This window comes from Onthophagus taurus, chromosome 2 (assembly GCF_036711975.1).
Source record: "Onthophagus taurus isolate NC chromosome 2, IU_Otau_3.0, whole genome shotgun sequence".
NCBI classification, from domain to species: domain Eukaryota; kingdom Metazoa; phylum Arthropoda; class Insecta; order Coleoptera; family Scarabaeidae; genus Onthophagus; species Onthophagus taurus.
Genome location: NC_091967.1, coordinates 30,243,541 through 30,264,960, shown reverse-complemented (window position 1 = coordinate 30,264,960; position 21,420 = coordinate 30,243,541). Strand labels below are relative to the sequence as shown.

The window sequence follows — 21,420 nt, the reverse complement described above, 5'->3', positions numbered from 1 at the left end:
GTAAAGTCAGAAAGGTGAAAGAAGTTAATGAAGAGGAAAATCAGAGCGGTGAAGAGGATAAAGTATTAAAGATAAGTAGTATAGAAGTATAAAGAAATATTAATGTCATAAATTTAAAAGGTTGGTTTGAAAATATAAATATAAATAATATTCAAATTAAGATAAAAATAAATAGTGCAGCTGAAGTTAATATTTTGCCATTGAACATGTTTAATAGTATATTAAAAAACAAGTTTCGTAAGACACGCTTGAAATGCACGAATTCAAGTTGAAAAACGAGTGGCGAAGCCACGAGTTTTTTAATGAATGAGTGCTTTAAGTCTTATGAAACGTGTTTTTTATGCTATTTTTTGTAATTCGCGTTTTTATACTTTTTTTTAACAAAAATAAAGTAAATTTTAGCAATGTAGGGAAATAGGTATGTAGCAGTTGGTAACACTTGAAAATAGAAACTTTGAATTGACAATTAGAAACTGTCAAAACAGAAAATATATTCACCTGAAAAAAATGTTTGATGTACACCTCCCAAAATAAGAGAAATTGCTCGGTGTTCAATGCCCTCATCATTGTGGACCTTGTATTCGATGCTAAGAACGTGTTTAAACATCCATAGACAAATTGTCACATTGACAACTAGAAAAATTAATGACCCAGTGTCACCAACTTGAACTGGTTCCATAAAATGTTACTAAAATCTCATTACAGCATCGGATGCTGTAAGGAGTCTCATTACAGCACCCGTTTGAGTACTGTTATAGCTTCCATCACCGTAGCGAATTACAAAAAAAATATTTTAAGAACCATGAAATTAAAAAGACAAATATAACGTTAGAGGTTTTTTGTGGTTCAAAAATAAAACCGATAGGTTGTGGAGAATTGAAATGTAGTTTTGAAAAATGAAAAGAAAAATGTTAAAATTTATTGAAGTTGATGTAAAATCGAATTCGTTATTAGGTTGTGAAAGTTCTCAGTTATTAGGTATAATTAAAACTGTTAATGAAGTTGGAAAATTTGCATTAAATGATAAAAGTAAAACTTTAAAACAATATAAAGAAAATTTTAAAGGATTAGAGAAATTTAAAGAAAAATATAAAATAACATTAAAACCAAATTGTGATCCAGTAGTAAAGCTTTCTAGAAAAATTCCGTTAGGTTTAAGTTCCTATGCTGAATTATTTGAGAAGATTTGTAAAAAATTATAGTGACATAATAGAACCATTAAGGGAACTATTAAAAAAGAACACTGCATTTAAATGGTTATCGAAAAAGTTTTAAATAAAATTAAACAAATTTTGACAAATGAACCTATTTTGAAAAATTTGAGGCGTTGCAGAACTGGTTAGGAGGAGTGTTAATACGAGAATGAAATAAAATTTTCACAAATAGAAAAAGAAATGTTGTGAGTATGTTTTGCACATGAAAAGTTTCATTATTATGTGTAAGGGAAAAAAGTTAGAGTAGTAAATGATCATAAACCTTTAATTGGAATATTTAAAAAAGAATTTCAATAAATAGAATCACCAATCAAATTTGAGCAATTACCAGAGCAAAATTTGAGCATTTATGCATATCAGACCAAAAAAAAAGAATTTCAAGAAACCACTGCAAATGATAAATATTTAAAGTTATTAATAAGTTATGTTACCAACTCATGGCCGGTACACAAAAAAGTACCAAAAACGTTGAAAACTTATTGGCCTCATAAACACGATCTTACTTATGAACATGGATTGTTGTTTATTGAAAACAGATTGATAGTACCAGATATTTATAAGGATAATATGTTAAGATTACTACATCAAATGGGTATCACCAAAAATTATTGAAAGAGCTAGATGTAGTTTATATTGGCCTAATATTAATAAAGATATTGGAAAATACATATCTAAATGTAAAATTTGCGAAAAGTATAAGCCAAAAAATGTAAAAGAAAAATTAATAACTCATACTATACCAAACCGACCAGTTTCTAAATTAGCAACGGATATATGCGAATTTGCAGGGAAATCATACCTCGTACCGAATAACGAATATTATAGTATCAGATAATATGTCAATAATTTGCGAGCAAAGGAGTGAAATTTTCAAATTCAAACAAGCAGTCAACATTATCCTAAATGAAATGGATTAGCGGAAAAAGCGGTCCACATAGCCAAAAATATGCTAAAGAAATCAACAGATTTACAATATACTAGTTTATTAGAATAGAAACACGCCAATCATAAATATAGGATTGTCAGCGGCATAAATATTGATGTCCAGAAGATTGTTCCTATGCTTAACAAGCAACTAAAACTAAAGGAAAATAAAAATGAGATAATTAAGAAACGGTTAGATGATAATAGACAAAAAAATAAGGAATATTACGACAAAAATGCTAAGGATAGATGTGAATTTAGTGAACGAGATTTTGTAACAATTAGAAAATAAAGAGGTGAATGGATTCCAGCACAAGTTAAAAAGAGATTGAAGTATCCCAGATCGTATGTGGTACGAGATGAAAATAATCAAGAATATAGAAGAAATAGCAGCTTTTTGAGAAAATCTATGAATTAACCTGAATTTACAAATAATGAAGAACTTGTTAGTCGGGATGAGCGGGAGATTGGTGCAAAAATGAATACAGGTATAATAACTAACACAGAAGAGACAAGAGAGCGAACAATCCCTAATAGGTTGCGTGGTTATGTAATGTATTAATCGTAGTTATAGACAAATATTAAGGAAATATTAAGGAAGGGGATGTTGTAGGTTTAGTTGCCGAAGTTAGATATATATAGATTAAGAGATACTTGTAATAATGTGAGTGTGACTAGAGTTTTAAAATATATAAGTGAATATGATACAAACTAGTTTCAATTATTAAATATAATAATTTGGTAAATCTAAATCAAATTAAACATAAATATAAAACGTATTCAATCCATTTCCTAGAGTGAATGGACCTTGACAAGTCCTGGAGAAGAATACCTAAATCTTAAGTGTGACGATCGAGAAGCAAATAGAAAAATCAAGAATAATCATCTAATCCAATTAAACGAAGAATGTGAAATATCATGGAAACAGGAAATTTTACGAACCCAATCGAAATTCGTTCCGAACCGAGAATTCCTCCAGCTGTATTCCATAAAACTACAGGACTTAAAAGAAGAAATACATACATTGGAAACAAGAAGACATCCAACTACAAGAATTCCAATGGGAAAAGTTAAACCGGACAGAAAACAATTTGCCAAACTGATCAAGAGAATTAGACGAACTTCAATGGGTACAACATAAAATCGTGCTGGGACTACCAATAATATTGTTAAGTTGTACCAGAAGTATCAAGGAAACTGGAAGATTGCCAAGCAACCCACAGAAGATACTGAAGAAGGATATCGCCAATACCCTTGGCTGCGTCCTTCCATCTAAGGAGGGAGGTGTTAACCATTCTACTCCAGTAATTATTGTCAACACAGCATGTAGATAATGAAACATTATATAAATGCAGCTGCATCATTTAGAGGGAATGACCAGCCGGACGCCACGATAAACTCTCGAGATGTACCGAAGTCCTTGTATTTTGTAATAAATAAAACTTTTTTAAAAGAGCATTAATTTCCCGATAGGACAATTAATTTTAGTTCTACTTTTCGTTCCATAATCATATACCACAATCTAACGCTGAATAACAATTAAAACTAGAACTAACACTAACTAGACTTAGAACTAGAAACATTCGGGTTTAGCCGGCTTAAGAGAGGTACGGCTAAACTGAATATTTCTAGTTCTCGGTCTAGTGTTAGTTCTAGTGCTAGTGTTAGTCTAGTTTTATTTGTTGTTCAGCTCTAAATTATTGTATATTCTTATTGAACTATATCAAGGTTTTACTGTAATGTTAAATTATATTAACATGTTGCATTTTATGTGGAAGAAAGTAAGTAAGTATGCCCTGGTTTCTATGGAAATATATTTTTGAGTATTGCATCTTAAGTGAAATTCACTGTATAAATAAAAACATAGAAATGTCAATTCTTCCAATGGCGTCACAGCAAGGATTATTCTCTCCCATAGGGAGTTGGATAACCTTATACAGTATGTTTACTCAACGGACGTTGCGTGTAATGAAACCAAATAAAACAGAGTGTTGCTGACTATTTGGCGAACAATGATCTATCAACAGGCTACCAACCTTTCGGGTATCAAATCCTTTACTTGGCGGCAATGATCTTAGATGATATCTGTGGTGGAAATCTTGATTTTTGTACGAGATTATCATCGTTACGGCAACTGTAAAGTAACATGTTGAGGAATTAGAAGTTTACTGTAATCAACAGCAATAGACGGACTTACCTTAAACCAAAATACTTTTCGCTCAAAATCTATACAGTATGTAAGGGACGTCCCGATATGGTAGCAAAGAAAATATTCGACGATTTTGTAGCCTTTCCCCTAAAAAAGAAAAATAAGGCATATTATTAAAGAGTAATTTGTAAACGATGGCACCTACTTTGATTGGACGTAACTTTAACAAAGAATTAATATTCGGACAAATATATTAGTTTACGATAGTGTTAACCTTGAAAAAAGATGAGATTGAATTTGTGATTTATTTATTGATAAATTATTAATTGTTAAGTTAAGCGCAGTACATGTTTATTGTTATTTTTAAAAATTTGTTGTTGCGCTATTGTCTTATAATTATTATTGCTCAATTAAGTTAAATATAGAATGTTATAATTTTATTGAATATGTTCCATAATTTCGCTGCACACTGCATTTACAATCGTTTAGAAACAACAACACTCTGGCAATATGCATCTACAGATTTGGTAAGGGGCTGTTAGTTAGGCTTTAGAGGGACAAAATATCAAGAGTTATGAATATTTACAATATCCAAAGAAAATACACAACTTATAAAAAAATTAAAAAAAAAGAAATTTAGATTTAAATAAAAATTTTAGTTAAAAAAATGGGCCTTACATGTTTCGACTAAGGATTAGTCATGTTCAGAAGCTCTATAATTCTATAATAATAGAAAAAAATAAAATTATCCATATATTATGCATATTATTCTATTTAAGATTAAGCAATGCAAGATTTTCTTTCCTCGTTAACATAATTCAAAGCGCTAATACTTTCAAATTAAAACACAGTAAAATCTCGATAAAACGGACTAATACGGGGCGGGGGTATCCGTTACATCAAAATATGTTCTTGAATACTGCTTTTCGGCTAGTATGAAAAATTACATTAAATTTTTGCACAGGCTGGTTCAGATTTTAATCGGGAAACTTTACTACGATGTAGTACTTGCCAAAATAACACAAGTTTTTTATATAAACATAGGGCCGTAACTTTTTTGTTTTCGAGCTATGAGCGATCAAAGTTAAGCCAAAAATTTACATTTTATTTCTTATTTCGGCTATAAGTACACTCAAGAATATGAAAATTTGTATGTATTTACTACTGGTTAACACCTTATTTCCAAGCATACCTTAAGCTTCACTAGCGTCCTCTAAGGGGATGAAATTCACAACCCCTCTGAATAGTTTATAAGAACACCATGGAATATTAAGTTAAAAAAATATGTATTTGATGATTATATGTTTGATGTTTGAAAGCGTTAAATAACATAAAAAAATATGAGTTGTAAAGGTCATTCTTTAATGGTACTTTTTGTCTCTTGCTTTGTTTAATCTTAAATAGAATACAAAAAAAATAAAAATATACATGTATTATGTATAATATATGTATATTTTTATTTTTTTTTAATATTACAGAGCCTCTGAAGATGACTAAACCTTAGTCGAAATATATTATGTTGATTTTTTGAAAATAAAATATCAATAATAGTAAATGAACCAAAATATTTATTTAAATCTAAAATGCACATTGATGAAAATGGAGAAATAAAAAAAGAATAATTTACTAACCTAGTAACTCTGAGCTGCAAATTTAGGAGACAGTGTTGACGTTCTTCGACATAAATTCGTTCTCTGTTCTGCCAAGTGGTTCTAGTTATTCAATTTTCTTTTTCGCGAACTATCATCGCTGATCATGGTCCATTGACAGAAATTGTTCAGCCAATTGTATGTTTTAAGTATGGACGACATTTCTGCTTAACATTGTCATGTTATGTTGAATTACCACTTTCGACCTCACAATGTGCACATAGTAGGAAAAACGCTTTACTTTATGGTGATCAAGAATCAACAAGAAATTAGTAATTGACTAAAGACTGTTAATAAATAAAATAACTTGCGTTTATTGATCACAGCCTTTTGTTAGCGGACATCGTCAGGAAAACTCAGATTGTAGATTTTGTGTGGAAAAGACAAAAATTAAGATAAACACAGTAATTATAAATTTTAGAGAATACATTTAACTTTTTGCTTTTAATTAACTTTTCTTTTCATGTACACCCAGTTCTGATGTTCACGATCTTTTTTTATGTAACACTACTCTGACAAAAAAGGTTTCAATTTTCAATGCCGTAGTGGGGGATTCTCAATATTATGCTAAAAACGCTTTGTTTCCATTTATAGTTTAGTAATTGACATGAAAGGTTCTTTACTGTGATATTGGTATTGCTAATGACGAAAGTAGAAAGAAAATTTAATAAATTGAACAAAAACCATTATGCGGTAAGGTTTTTCTTTTAATTTTCGATGGCCTTTACGCAATGTCATCTACAGCAAAAAATAACAGGAATGCAATATCTTTGGATATTAAAATTCAAATCCTAGATCGAGCATGCTCTTCATAACTACAAAATTAAAGGCAAAACAGCATCTTCAAGTGAATAGGCAGCTAAAAAATGCCCGCAAAAACTTTGTAGTGTTTGTTATTAGAAAATGACAAAGAATAAAATATTTTATTTAAGGAGTTACAAATTCAGTAGTAAGAGTAGTTTCAAAACATCAAATGAAATTTTTTTATTATTTAGTTTGTTTTCTATTAATTATTTTATGCAATACTTTTCAAATAAAACGTACAAACAAATTTTAATTTCTTCTTTACATTATTATATTACGATTTTTAGATGAACTCTTCAGAACTGGGTGCATTGTTAATATTTTCTGGCTGATAACATTAAAGAAACGTAACATCATTCAACAGTTTCATTATATAGAAAATGTTATAAAACATATTTTCAGAGTTTAGTTGTAATATATTTCGAAAATATTGACTCTTTTCCACTAAGAAACAGTTATTTAGTCAACACTTATTAGGAATTGTGGTTTTAAAATAGAAGTCCCATCCTGATATTGGTATAACAGCGATATCGGTACAAAAGAAAAATATCATCGAAAAGTGCAAATAAACAAAAAGGAAGGAAAAGTTTTTTATAATTATACATGATTCCAGTAACGTGTCTCCGGTACTACTATATTCACATTAAAGGTGCTTAAATGGTTCTTTTTCATTCAGTTTCCACAAAATCGGATAGGAATTTTAGTCTGATAAATTCGATCATAGGCTGATGATCATTATACAGATCAATTTATATATAAAAGGGGAGTTCATTACATCGCATGGAATTTTTATCTTCTACTGCACCACGACACCTAAATGATTATTCTGTTTCCACAAAATCGGGTAGATATTCTGGTCTGGCAAATTCGATCATAGGCCAGTAATCTGCCCGATTTCTTTCATGCGGTTTGTCGCTTAGAACAATCCGCTTCCTGGTTCGAACGTCACCCAATACCTTAAAAATAGTAGAGTTTCGATTCGCGATTCGGTGTCCATTGTCGCAAATTATAACGTCTGGTCCTGGATCGACTAAGCAGTGGCGGGCATAGATCTTGAAGTCATCGTCATCGGCACATATTACGATGGTTCTATACATTTCGTAGCTCATAATTAATACTCCCCCGTTTGACTTCCATTTATTCAAAACTTGTCTCCTCTTCTCAAATGTTCGAAATAATTTCGCTGCGTTTAAAATGTGAATATTTGCAGCGCCACCAATACCGTTGCCGTTTACGGTGGAACACCACTTAAGGTATTCCGTCTTCCAAGCTGGCAGAGTACGAGCGGGAACAACACACAAAATAGTGTGCCGAGGAGATCTTCTTAAGTACATATCGGAGAATGCAATTGTTTGAAGTTTTTTTCCACTTGGTCCAACAGAATGGGCTAAGATGCAACCTAACCCATTCTTAATAATATTTTCGCAGAGAACGTTTACGTCCATTACCTGTCTCCTGAGCAGCTGAGCGACAATGGTTGGGGGGATACTAATATCATCAGTCTTTTCAGTATTTTGCTGAAAAATAATTTTTTTAAGTATTTTTATAATTATGAAAAATTCTGAAACAAAATTTTAATCAACATTGAAAATTAACGAAATAATTGGGTAATTCAATCATTAATAGAACATAAATACTATCAACTTTACCCATTGTCTATTCAAGTTAGTAACATTTTCGTTGAAATTGTTCCTCAAGGTTATTATTTGGCATTACCTCAATAAGTTATATCTTTAATCTAACGAAACTTGTAAATTAATACGTATATGTAAATGAATATTATAATTGGTAATAACGAAAGTAACTGAAAATTGTAATAAAAAGCTAAGAAACAAAAATTTAACTTTTGTTCCTCTTTCAAATGTTGTTATTACCGACATTTATGAGATGCAAGATCAGCTGCAAAATCTAACTCGCGTAAAGGATGCACACTTTACACATTCCGTGTCAGTTTATGTCAAGCCCCCTCACTTTCGAGGTCGATATCTTTGCAACCGCTGGATAAAAACAAAAATTACGATAAAGTTTGTTTAATTACTAAACATGCGTGAATTTGAAAATTTTCGTCTCCACGGTTTTCTTTTTATCGCGAGGTAAATGAAAAAAGTACCCGATTTTTGAGGGTTCCGGCAACTTTATCCACTTTGCGATTTTCTTTTCTCAAATTTAAACTGGTGGTAGAATGATGTGTTCTTAATGAGTGTCATGATTTAGCTTTTCGATATTCCCTATAGTTTCGCTTGCTATTGCCTAGCAAGTTTCCTTTAATTAATGATAACTATGTCATATAGTAGTTTTCCTGATATTTAGAATTTTAAGAAGAATGTGTAATAAAATATCCCATTATTGTAGATAATTTTTCTTCTTTCTTTTTTGTTTGTCTCTAAATTGTAAATCAGTACTTTAATTAGTACTGTTTAACTTTAATTAGTAGTATTAGCATTTATTAAACAATAAATCTCCTTTTTATTCAGTATTCTGTTTGAAGGAAATGCACTAAACTATACTAGGGAACAAACTCTTACTATAAACACTTACTAAAGATTGCACAACGAGTAGTAATTAATTTAATAGGCAAACCGACTTAAAACATGAACACAAATAATGAGTTATTAAAATATTAATTAAGGTTTCATTAAACGAATATTTGTATTTTGAAATTTAGCAAAATATTATTTTTTATATATACTTAATCAAAAAATTATAGAAATACAGAGTAAGATTAAATGGCAGAACAATAGCATATTCCATTACTTACACTTTCTTAAATCTCATAATTGTATGAAATTTATCGATTATGATGTTTATCAAGGAAAATAATTTTATATTATAAAATATTAATCAAACAATAACAGAAAGAACAAAAAAAAACTGACAAACATAGACAGAATGTAATATTAAGTGCAATAATGACAACAGTTACTTACGTAACCAGTTATGAAAAGATTAATTTTGTTGGACGAACGTAATATTTGCCAAAACGAGCGAGCGAAGCGGGTGAGTTTTGCAAATTACGTGAGTTAAACAAAATTTGCCGTTTCATAACATGTTAATTAGAAAATTTTATCTAGTTCCATTGAAAAAACAATTTTTGTTCAAAACTTGACTTATTCTATTAGTGACAGATGTCAATTTATCAATTTGTAGTTAGGTAATGGAATTCATTACATCACTAGTTATAAAAAAAGTGACGTTACATAACGTCAGAAAGATATGTAAAATTTAATTTTCATAATGGAATTAGGTAAATTATACTACACATTTTTCTTTAAACTTCTTACTTCTTAGCCTAATTCCATGGTCTCATTAATACCAAAATCATAACACATGGCGCTGCGAAGTGTTAGTGAGTCATAAGGAAAGAAGAAATAAAGCGACAAGAAGGGGCACGATGAAAACAAAAACCTAAAAGTGAGGTTAAAAAAAAGAAATAAAATAAAATAGAAAAAACGACATGACGGACATGATGTTTAAGCGACCGATGGGGATGTCATTTATGGAAAATGTGTCAGAAAACATTAAAAATTTCCTATAAGGTTTGGTAATCTTTTTGACGGCATCGGATAAAAGTGATAAATCTGATGAAGAAAAATTAGCGATATTGCTGAGAATCAGTACAATTCTCCTGGACCATTCAACCGATTTGAATATTTTTGGTCTTGTTTGAAAGAGCATTTTATGCTCTTTTAAGGGGTAAAACCACTGTAGAAATCTAAAATAAAGCGCTTCTTTGTCATTTTGTTATTAACAGTTTTAGGAGAATAATACTATATATGTTCTCATTTTTTAGTCTACGAAATATTCACGTCCTTCGTGTACACGTGCTGACGCTATTCTAAGATGATTCAAATGCTGTATGTAGTTACGGAGTGTTCCTGATTGGTATATAATCAGTGTAATAATGTAATATTGTGTACAAATATACAATATTTTTCTTCTTATTCTATAAGAAGTAACTTTTTTCTTTGTTCGTTAATAGTGTTACTAATTATATCTCGTGTAATTATCATTTGTATGCTGACGACCTCCAGGTATATACTACTACTACTGTTGCTGAATTTCCGGCAGCTATTGTGCGACTTAATAACGATCTATCTAACGTCTTGAACTGGTCTCGGAGATACGGACTTAAGTTGAACTCACTTAAAACGCAAGCTATTGTGTTTGGAACTCGTCAATTACTTGGTAAGATTAATCCATCTGCCTGCAGTGATCTGATGCTGGACAGTAATGTCATACGGTTTTCTAACACCGTTAAAAATCTTGGAGTCCTTATGGATTCTGCTGTCTTGGAAACCGCAAATTCAACATGTTTGCAGAAAAGTCTATGCTTGCTTCCACTCTTTAAAAAGACTTCGCTACTCTCTTCCTCCTGTGGTGCGTCGTAATCTTTGTTACTCTCTTATATTTCCTCACTTCGACTATGCGGACGCGGTTTATCCCGATCTCTCGGTGACTCTTCTGAGTAAATTGCAGCGGCTACAAAATAATTGTATCCGGTTCATATTTGACCTAAATAGATTTGAGCATGTAACGCCGTATCGCAAATACATTCAGATGTTAACCTGTGAGAGACGTAGATCCTTTCGTTTATTAACCATTTTATTTAAAATCCTTCACAACTGCACCCCAAAGTACTTATCAGATAGGTTCCAGCAATTATCAACTCATGAGCTTGCTACTCGTTCACGTTCTGATACTATTCTTACATTTCCCGTTCATAGCACTGAAATTTATCATAGATCATTTACAGTACAGTCGATTGCGCTGTGGAATGGACTGCCTTCTGAAATTCGTAATATTTCTAGAATTACTAATTTTAGACATGTTTTAAAGAGCCACTTGCTTGCCCTTCAACTGGCTGTTTCCTGATTCTTTGTTCTTTGTCTTTCTCTTTTTCCTCTCTTAAACTGCTCTCACTTGTTGGCAACTGATATCTGGCAGATTCTTTTAGTTTCTTTTAGCCGCTCTCTATCTCTCTTTTCGTGTCTTTTCTTTATTTTTCTCTTTGTTTTTCTTTTCTTGTTTAATCTTATTTGGTGAATAAGATAATTAATAAATAAGATAACTTTGGTTAATAATATCTAATTATCACTACTTGTCATATTCAGTAAATATTATTTTTATTTTTGTTTGTTCTGTTGGATCATTTGGCAGAAATCGCTTGTGCGATAAAATGATCCATTTGCTCATACTGTTTAAGTTAAGTGTATCTTATGTAGTTTTATATTTTTGTCTGTGGTAATAAATGGTAAATAATAAATAATAAGGTGTCAAGAATTTTTAAGGCCAATAAAAAAAAATTGATTTTTTTTTAATTCTACAGTGGTGTTACCCCTTAAAAGATATTTTCAGTAAGACCGTTTGGTTTAAAACAAATAAGCTTGAGGGCGTTATCTGCAGCGATTACATATTTGTGTGATTTTTGAAAAAAAGTTAAACGGAACGGTACTATTTACTTCACAGACCCTTAGTCACCATAAAATTTCCTAAATATTAGTGAAAACCGCATCTCGCTATTTCCATCCGTTCTCGAATTATAGAAGAAAATGTTAAAAATTCATATATGTTAATCGGATCAAGTTACCTTAGCAAACAAATAAGAGAGCACAAAAATGTTATTACCTAGAACCTATAACCTTCCTTCACACTTTATCTAAGCTTATAACTGATTTAAAACTGCTCTTGAGTCGTGTTTAAAAACCAACTGATAATAAAACAAAATAAACCAAAACAATTAGAATTACTTAAATTTTTGGTAAAAATAGCTCTTAAATGTTTGAAATGCCTTCTATAAACCTCGATGCATTTATTTAATCTACTTTTGAACTCAGCTTTTGTCTCAGCCCTATGGCATTTAGTGTTTTGTCATATTTTCCCTGGTTGTTATTACTTAACGCGATACCCGGTATTGTAATCCGAAGAAAAATATAATATATGAAAGATTTAAATTCTTTAAACGAAAACAACATGAATGTGAGTCGGTTAATCATTTTGTTACTGACTTGAAAAGATTGGCAAGTTCTTGTGAATTTGAAGAACAACAACAATCCTAACCTTGCAACAAGCTATTGATGTAACCATTCAGCAAGGAGTTAGCTGAATTATAAAATAAAAATATTAAAGTAGAAGAAATTAAGAAGAAAAAAGAAGATCCAGTGCAAGGCATACGGAAAGAAGTGTAATCACTGTAGGATAATGAGCCATTTTCAAAAGACAGGATGTAAATTCAAGAGATTTCAAGGGACAACAGATTCCAAAGGGCAAGATTACATGAAAATTCAACAGGCAGATAAATTGAAGAAAACCAGAGCCCTGAAATTAGATTGCATTAGATTTATTTACGTCATTCGTAAATGTGATGGAGTCTCCTATCGTTTAGTAGACCTAAATTGGTTAAATATGCGTGGTCGTTATTTGCTTTCATCCCTCTGTTTCTTTCATCGATTGCTGAGTACCGGTAATCCGCCATATTTGCTGAGGAAGATTAGATTTTGTGGTAACATGCATTGATTCCGTCAATATCCGGTACCGAAATTTAATCGTTCCACCGGCTCATTCTACCACTTTTTTTGAAAGATCTTTTACTTATAATATTTATTCGCTTTATGGTTCCGTTCCGGATAATTTGCGGGGTTTGAGTGCAGCGGCGTTCAGGCGCGCCATATTTCGGAATTTGTTTGAGGAGCAGTCTTAATAATAATGAGCGCTTTGTAATTTTAAGCACATGCATACATTATTGAATATTATTACTAGGGCTCGGATTTTATGCAAAATGCATCGTCTTTATTTTCTGGAATATTTTTTCGAAATTGGTTTTTGGGCGAATTACATAAAAATAAGGCAGATGGTACAATAAAAAAGTTGCATATTTTGCATATTTTTACAATTTTTTTGATTGTTGCATATATTGGCCTTTTACTGCATATTTGCGCATATTTTGTTATTTTACTAGATTTGTTTCTTGTTGCTTAATAAAATAAATATACTGACTGCGTGATTTTTAAATATGCGAACATACCTTTTAGTTTAAAGCACAATACAGGATATTTTTTGATTGCGGGTTGGATTCTTGTTTACAACGATTCACAGAAACATGCGGGGAATCCCTAGCGCTGTTGACTTTAAGTTTAAGGAAATCCCCAACCATAGTTACTGTCACTGTGTTCAGTGTGAGTGAACATTAATCTACCAACATCTGTCAATCTATAACAACAATGCCTAAACTGATATCGTGTCTTATGTCCCAGTGAATAAAAAGTTATCTCGAACTAAATTTAAATAATGAGGAATTATTTTGTAAAACTTGTACCAAAGTTGCAAATATTTTTTTAAAAATTATGTCGTAGCGTTTTAGCCAAAGAATTAAGTTAAAAATTAGAGTTTTCAGAGGAGTTGCCAATGGTTTGTTCCGAAATTTCTCATAGACTTTTACACTAGGAGTTAAAAAAAATGGAAAACTGTTAAATTAAAACTAAATAAAACTATATTAAATTTGATGTCCCATCTTCTTGGAATATGTTTTTACATATGTTTCTAGACAATCGACAATGAAAGATACGAATCTGTTTTATAGTCTCAGAATTAAATTTTCATTTGTTAGAGTATCTATGGCTAACATTTTTAATTATTCTTTTTAAAATAACGTGTGAGAAGAAGAAAATAAACAGAACAACATGTGAAAAGTGCACAACATATACAAAAATGTAATAGAAATAGATTGATAACAACTATAAGAAAGGTATATGTTTGCATATTTTGAATAAAAAGCTTGGATATTTATGCGCATATTTCCTATAATTTGACTGCATAAAAATCCGAGCTCTAATTATTACTTATATTATGTTTTTTTTTCTGTTTTTTTCCTTTATATTTTTAGGCTTGTAATTAATATATTTAGCATTCCTGTGGTTTAGAATATATTTATCAAACCAGAGAGTGGTTGTACCACTCACCTGAACTATCATTTGTGATTCACCTACATGCTACACACAGATGCATCAAAAGATGGTTTAGGTTGTTGTCTCATCTCTATGCAAGAAGATCGGCCAATTTATATTTACTTAAAAAAGATATGCACAATGTGAGAAAGAATTTCTTGCAATTTCTTTTGCATGTGACAAATTTCATGGTTATATTCATGGTCGCAAAGTTAGAGTTGTAACAAATCATAAACCTTTATTAGGAATCATGAAAAATGAAATAGATAAAATACCATCACCGAGGCTACAAATTATTAAGATATAATTTAAATTTAGAACACTCTCTTTTGGAAAAAAAGTTGTTTCTGGCGGATTTGTTACCAAAATCATTTATGAGAGAATCAGTTTCTGATGACTTAACTATGACTGAAATAGAGCATAGTATTGAAGCAAATTTAAGCATAAAGGCTAAAAGATGGTAACAATTTAAAAACGAAACAAAAAATGACATCTCTTTGCTACAACTAATCAAGTATGTGATGGAAGGTTGGCCAAGGGAATATATTAAATTGAATGAAGGCTTTAAACCATATTGTATTTATCGATATGAAATAACTGTTTCACCACACTTTGGTATAACGAAAACAAGATTAAAAGCAAAGGAATTATTTTTTTGGCCTAACATGAACCATGACAGAACAATTTACATTGTCGTGTAGGATTTGTGAAAAATATAAACCTAATAATATAAAAGAATCTTTGATTAGTCAATGTTATGACTAATCAAAGATTCTGGACCAAATCGTCCATTCAAAAAAGTTGGAAGTTAGAATTTGGAAATAAAAGTTATTTTGTACTGATTGATTATTATTCTAAGTGGTTGAAAGTAGTTCCATTAATAACGAAAACATCGGAAAGCATAATAGATAATTTAAAAATAATCTTTTCGACTCTGGGAATTCCAGATGAGTTGGTAGCACATAATATGCCCTACAACTCTTACAAATGAGTCACACTATTTTTTACTAGTAACTACAACAATTTATTGTTTGTAGATTAGCGGTATCACTGTTGCTATTCGTAAGTTTATATACGGTTTTTCACAAACAACAACAAATTTTTATACAATATATTTGTCAAGGTCTCGTTGTGTGGCTTTATTGTTGATTTGTTGACGATTATTCTGGAAATTATATTGATAAGACAGTGGATATATAAGTAAATTTCTTTTAATTGCATGACTTTGCGCCATTGTCATCGAAAAGTAATACAAGTAATCCTAGCGACAAGCCTAAGCATTGCACGAAAGACGTCAAAGAAGTAATTACTAATGTAAGAAATTTTTTTCAACAAGAAAAAGGTAAAGGTGAACCTATAAATGTGAATGCCGTTGTTCACGAACTGCACAAGCTGTTGGATATTCGGAAAGAACTATTAAAAATATAAACAAAGAATGCTTTGAATATGGAAATATAGAAGCTCCTAAAGAAAGATCTGGTCGCAAAAACATCGATTGTGACGATTTCTTGCAAGGTGACGCATGATATTCAACTTTTACATGGACAAAAAGTTTCCTATTGTAAGATAACTTTTTTAACAATTACCACCGAAGTTTCCGATATTCCTACATTTTCGGAGAGTACACTATTCAGATGGTTAAAGTTACATTTCTCGTTAAATTTTTTTTTTAATTTTTACTTTTTTTTTTAAATTTCTAAATTAAATAACAAACCAATTCTAATGGAGCTCATGAAAAAAATGTCATCTCAAAGGTAAGATTTTTTATTGAATATGGAAAAGTTTAGAAATGGAGGATGGAAAATTTATTACACGGACAAAACGTGGTGTGGCGCTAATCATTCGAAAAAGTTTGGATCGGTCGAAAAAGCATCTCCAGAAACCGTGGACACATTCGATCATTACCACGTAGGAATACAAGAAATAAACGGTTATAGAGAAGGAATTGTACGACCATCTGGCTCTGGCCAAAAACTTATTATTCTACACATAGGAAGCGAAAAAGGATTTTTGGAAGGTTGCCTTACGTGTTTCACAGGTGAAAAAAAGAAAGCGAAAACTGATTACCACCACAAAAGGAACAAGCAACATTAGGAAGAATGGTTTCGTCATGTTTTATCGGTAATACTTTCACACAATGCTACATCCAGAATATCGACGCAAAGTTGTTTAAACCGGTTCAAAAAAATTGTTTTTCGACGCATTTATCGTTTCATACACGTTTTAAGTTCTTAACTCTTCATCCATCTTGTAATGTTCAATTGACTTTCTCTGTTTTGGTCCTAATGAGTAGTCAAGAATTGTTTTGATGTATTTCAACTGCCCCGATTTCATTTAACTATGATGTAAGTAAATTTAAAAGTTGTTTAAAAGTTTTGTTGCGGTGGCAGTGTCGTCGATGATAACACCAACACTTGCAGTGTAGAAGATGCTTCGTGGCCCTAGCAATAGTACAGCAGTAGTATTGTAAAATCGGCACATAATATACGTATTGCAATTCATTCAGAACCTACTCAAACAACTGCAACTGTACGAGATTATGTAGAAAAATAAAACGTATTGTTTAAAAATTTGTTGTATTCAATATTAGTAATTACTTCTTTAACTTCTTTCGTACAATGCTTAGGCGTGTCGGTAGAATTACTTGTGTTACGTTTGCAAACTTATGAATGCAATTAATAGTTGTTTATGTACCAAGTCGGCAAAGTGATGCTTTATCGAACGAGTCTGAGTTTGCGAGTCGAGCGAGCGAGGCGAGTAACAGGTGAGTTCGATAAAGACATGTATCAAAGGTCGGTAGTATAGTGGGTATCGGGTTCAAATTGATAGCATAATGTATGGTTTTACTGCCGGTTGGCGATAAAAGAAATTTACTTATATATCCACTGTCTTATCAATATAATTTCCAGAATAATCGTTAACAAATTATTCTGAATGCAGAGTTCCTTTCGAGCACTCGTGTTTTGTAGTCTCTTCATAAAAGAGTTGTTTTTAGTGGAAATTCCACCAGTTTTTATCATAAATTTTGGCTAAAGTGTTTACAATATTGTAGTGATTTTGGGGACCGAGAAATGTCGACTGCAACATCTTTTAATTCCGCCTTTATTGCTTCGGGATCGGACGACATGGAGGACGAGTTTCGAACACAAAGGAAACGAGATCGACCGAAGGAAAACTCACCCACGAAAACAAGATCAACAAAAAAACAAGCAGCAAACGATCACGATGTAGGATTTAAAATCCCTAATACCTAACACGCATATAAAAACAGCAAATAAAAAATTTGAAAAAATAGTACACAAAAATCTCAAAAATACCAGAATACATACTACAACCTATCACTATGCACGATCATATCATCAACACTTACTCCGTAAAAATTAATTCATCCAATGGAAAAACAAGACAGGAAATTATCAATAAATTAAAATAACGTTTTATTGAACAGCATCAAATAGACACAATAGTATCATTCTCTGCAAATTATATATACATTATCATGGTAGACCATAGAATACATGGTATACAAGCCACTATTATGGGTGTTCAAAATGCCCGAGTTTTACGATTTATTTATGCTAACATTAACAGCTTCCGAAATAAATCTTATTTAATTTACAGTTAACGATATTGATTGTGCTATGTTTGTGGAAACCAAACCAGATCAAACTATTAGATTCCGCAATTGGACGATCATGTGGTCGGAGGTGCGGTTACGATGGCTAAAAAATCTCTGGCAATGAAAGTAGAAAACTCTCCAAGAATTAACAACTTACGTAATGAGTGTATTTATACAAGTATTCCTCTGAGTAATGAAAAATTGCATATTTTGTTAGTTTACATACATGTCAGCAGCGCGATCGATGAAACAATTTTTATTAAAACATCTTTGTACCCAAATTCTATAATAATTGGAGATTTTAATCATAATAATCTCAAACCAATTACAACAGAAGTCAGACTTCTTTTACATTAACAGACCCCATTTCCAATACTCATCAAACTTCAGAAGAAGACTTAGTCCGAATACATGCTGAATATTTACAAAAATGTTTTGACTTTTTGAATGATGCAGGCTTTGACCATGTCAAACTTCAAGAGGTGGAGCGCTGGTATGATGATTTTCAACATAATGCAGTGGAAGCCAACAATGATCTAGTGATCAAAGAAGTAGATTACTGGGAAGTAATATCAAAGGGTAAAATCTCTGCACCCGGTTATGATAATATCAATAGGAAGATGTTGAGACAGTTGGATGGAAAAATTCATGAATTTATTATTAAGATGTATAACTTTTGTATTTCTAAACATCTCTTTTCACACGAATGGAAAACGGGTATTGTAATTTGCATACCCAAAAAAGGTGGAAATATAATAACTCCTATCGGTTATAGACCGATTACACTCCTACCTGTAATTGGGAAAAACTTTGAAACACTGCTAAAAAAGAAGTTATGGGATTTTGTGGATAGATACATTCCTAATCATCAATTTGGCTTCAAACCAAAAGCATCCACGATTAATCCATTATCAATATTAACTTCCAACATATCTATGAGCAAGCTTAAAAAAGAAAAAACTGCAATTCTTTGCTTGGAAGTTAAAAAAGCTTTTGATTCGGTATGGCACAAAGGGTATAAGAATATAAGCTCTCAGCAATGAATGTTCCTAGAGCCATGGTGGCACTAATTGACAGTTTTTTAACCAATCGAACTCTGTGTATTGTGACGACTTATGAATACAAAAAAAAAGAACAATACAATCGATTAGCAATTTAATAACTAACGCATTTATAAGGCGCCACACAGTTAACTCTGCGTTGTAGACAAACTATGAAGTGATGCAATCGACACAAGTAGACACAAACAAAAAAAAAACAAAACACAAAAAAATAAACAGTTCGAGATATTTTAAGTTGCAAAAAAAATATTTAATGGTAAGAAATAAAAAAAAAAATAATAAGGTAAGTAAAAAATATTATTGTGATATAAGTAACAATGTTGTTGTCCAGCAAGCATGAAGCAACACGAAAAAAGAAATGAATTATTGGCGTACCAAAAAAAATGTTGAAATAAATGACCAAAACAAGTACGCAAAAAAAAAATATAAATTTAAATTGAATTACGCGCACGACCCGTACCCCTGATATCAGTGTGGCGTCGAGAAAGAAAAGATTACCCCTGATTAATTTCAATTGCATTAATTAAATGAATAAAAGTTCACCGGTAAGCGGTGTACAAAAAAAACAACGTTTAGATCGGACCTTGTCTTGACAAGACTTGACTTGACTTGACTTGACTTGATTTGACTTGTCTTAGTTTAGCAACGCAACTTCGACCAAAATCCTCAAGGAAGAACCCCTCCGAAAAGGTAGAACTTCGAAAATGGATTGAAAATCCCACAAAATAACCAAACTTCTGTTTCGTAAATGTTACAGATAGGTTGTCAAAATTAATGCTCTTCAATTAAAACCTTAAATGAACACGAGGAAATAAGAGAAAAAAAATATATAAAAGAGTAGAAAGGATAGAAAAATAAGATATAAAAAAAATGATGATAATGGTTTAATTAATTTGGTGGTAAAAGGTTGTATGTTTGAATAAATGAAGGTATGAAAGTGTAAGGGAAAATATAAAAATATATTTAAATTAATAAAAATATCTTACCTCAGATCTTCGAGGTTTAGTCAGAAAAACTTAGCAAAATACGGTTTAATCCGGAACAGTCCGAAAATTGCACAACACGCAGATGAATCCCAAAAATTTGGATTAGGAACTAATCACCACGCGAAAAATTCAAAATGGCTTTACCAAAAATCCTAACTCTACGTGCGTACACGTACTGATCTGACTTGAAAAGAGGAAGAGAAAATCTTACACAGACGATAAATATCCTCAAAAATTCACAACAAAATTATACTTGCGCACAAGCAAGAATATGTAAGAATTAACCTCATCTTTTAGGGGAAACGAAAAAGTAAAATAAGTTTAGGGGAAAATAAATTGAAAAGGAAAAAGGAAAATCATGAAACAAAAGTTCAAGAAAATAAACAAAAAGTAAACAAAATAAATCATCGCCCAATTTATGCCACTCAAAATACTCGATAACAAAATAAAACATCTAGCCCAAAATAAAATTAAAACAAAGAATTGGGAAAGGAAAGGTTAAAAGCACAAATGAAACATTAAGGAAAAATACAACCGTAACAGTGTCAAGGTAAATGAAACAACCTCCAATGTGTTTTATCTAAAACAAGGAGTGCCGCAGGGTTCTCCGCTTTCTCCAACTTTGTTTAATATTGTCGTACATGATATGATGCCCATAGTACCTACAAACTCTGCTTATATGCTGCAGTATGCAGATGATACAGTGTTAGTCATTCACAACACGACCTTAAAAATTAGCATTCAATAGACTTCAAACATTGACTGTGGATGTAGAAAAATGGTACTATTGACAATAAATTGAAATTTGATATTCATAAAAAAAAAGTTAAAATGAAAGTAATAGCACGTGCCAAGCAACTTAGAAGCCTGACATTCAAGAACAATGGTGTTAACATTAAATGTGCGATGCATATTTACAAGACAATATCTAGACGTATCATCAACTACGAATCCCCGTTGTTGTTTAAAATTGGAAATAATTCATTGAAAAACATTCAAGTGGCAGACACATCAGCTATTAGAATCATCACCAAATTGAGAAATCCTAGAAATCCTCTGTACAATCCCTCTAAT

At 31.4% G+C, this 21,420-nt stretch overlaps 1 long non-coding RNA gene across 1 annotated transcript in view; it reads right to left on the bottom strand.

Annotated features, from left to right (window-relative positions):
* Positions 1-21,420, bottom strand: part of LOC139429122 (uncharacterized) — a 228,155-nt gene that overhangs the window by 18,025 nt on the left and 188,710 nt on the right. Inside the window, exons 4-5 of the long non-coding RNA XR_011639829.1 lie at positions 4,336-4,434; positions 4,175-4,272 (exon numbers count right to left, since the gene is read on the bottom strand). This is a non-coding gene — a long non-coding RNA (uncharacterized lncRNA). The remainder of the gene's footprint in view (positions 1-4,174; positions 4,273-4,335; positions 4,435-21,420) is intronic.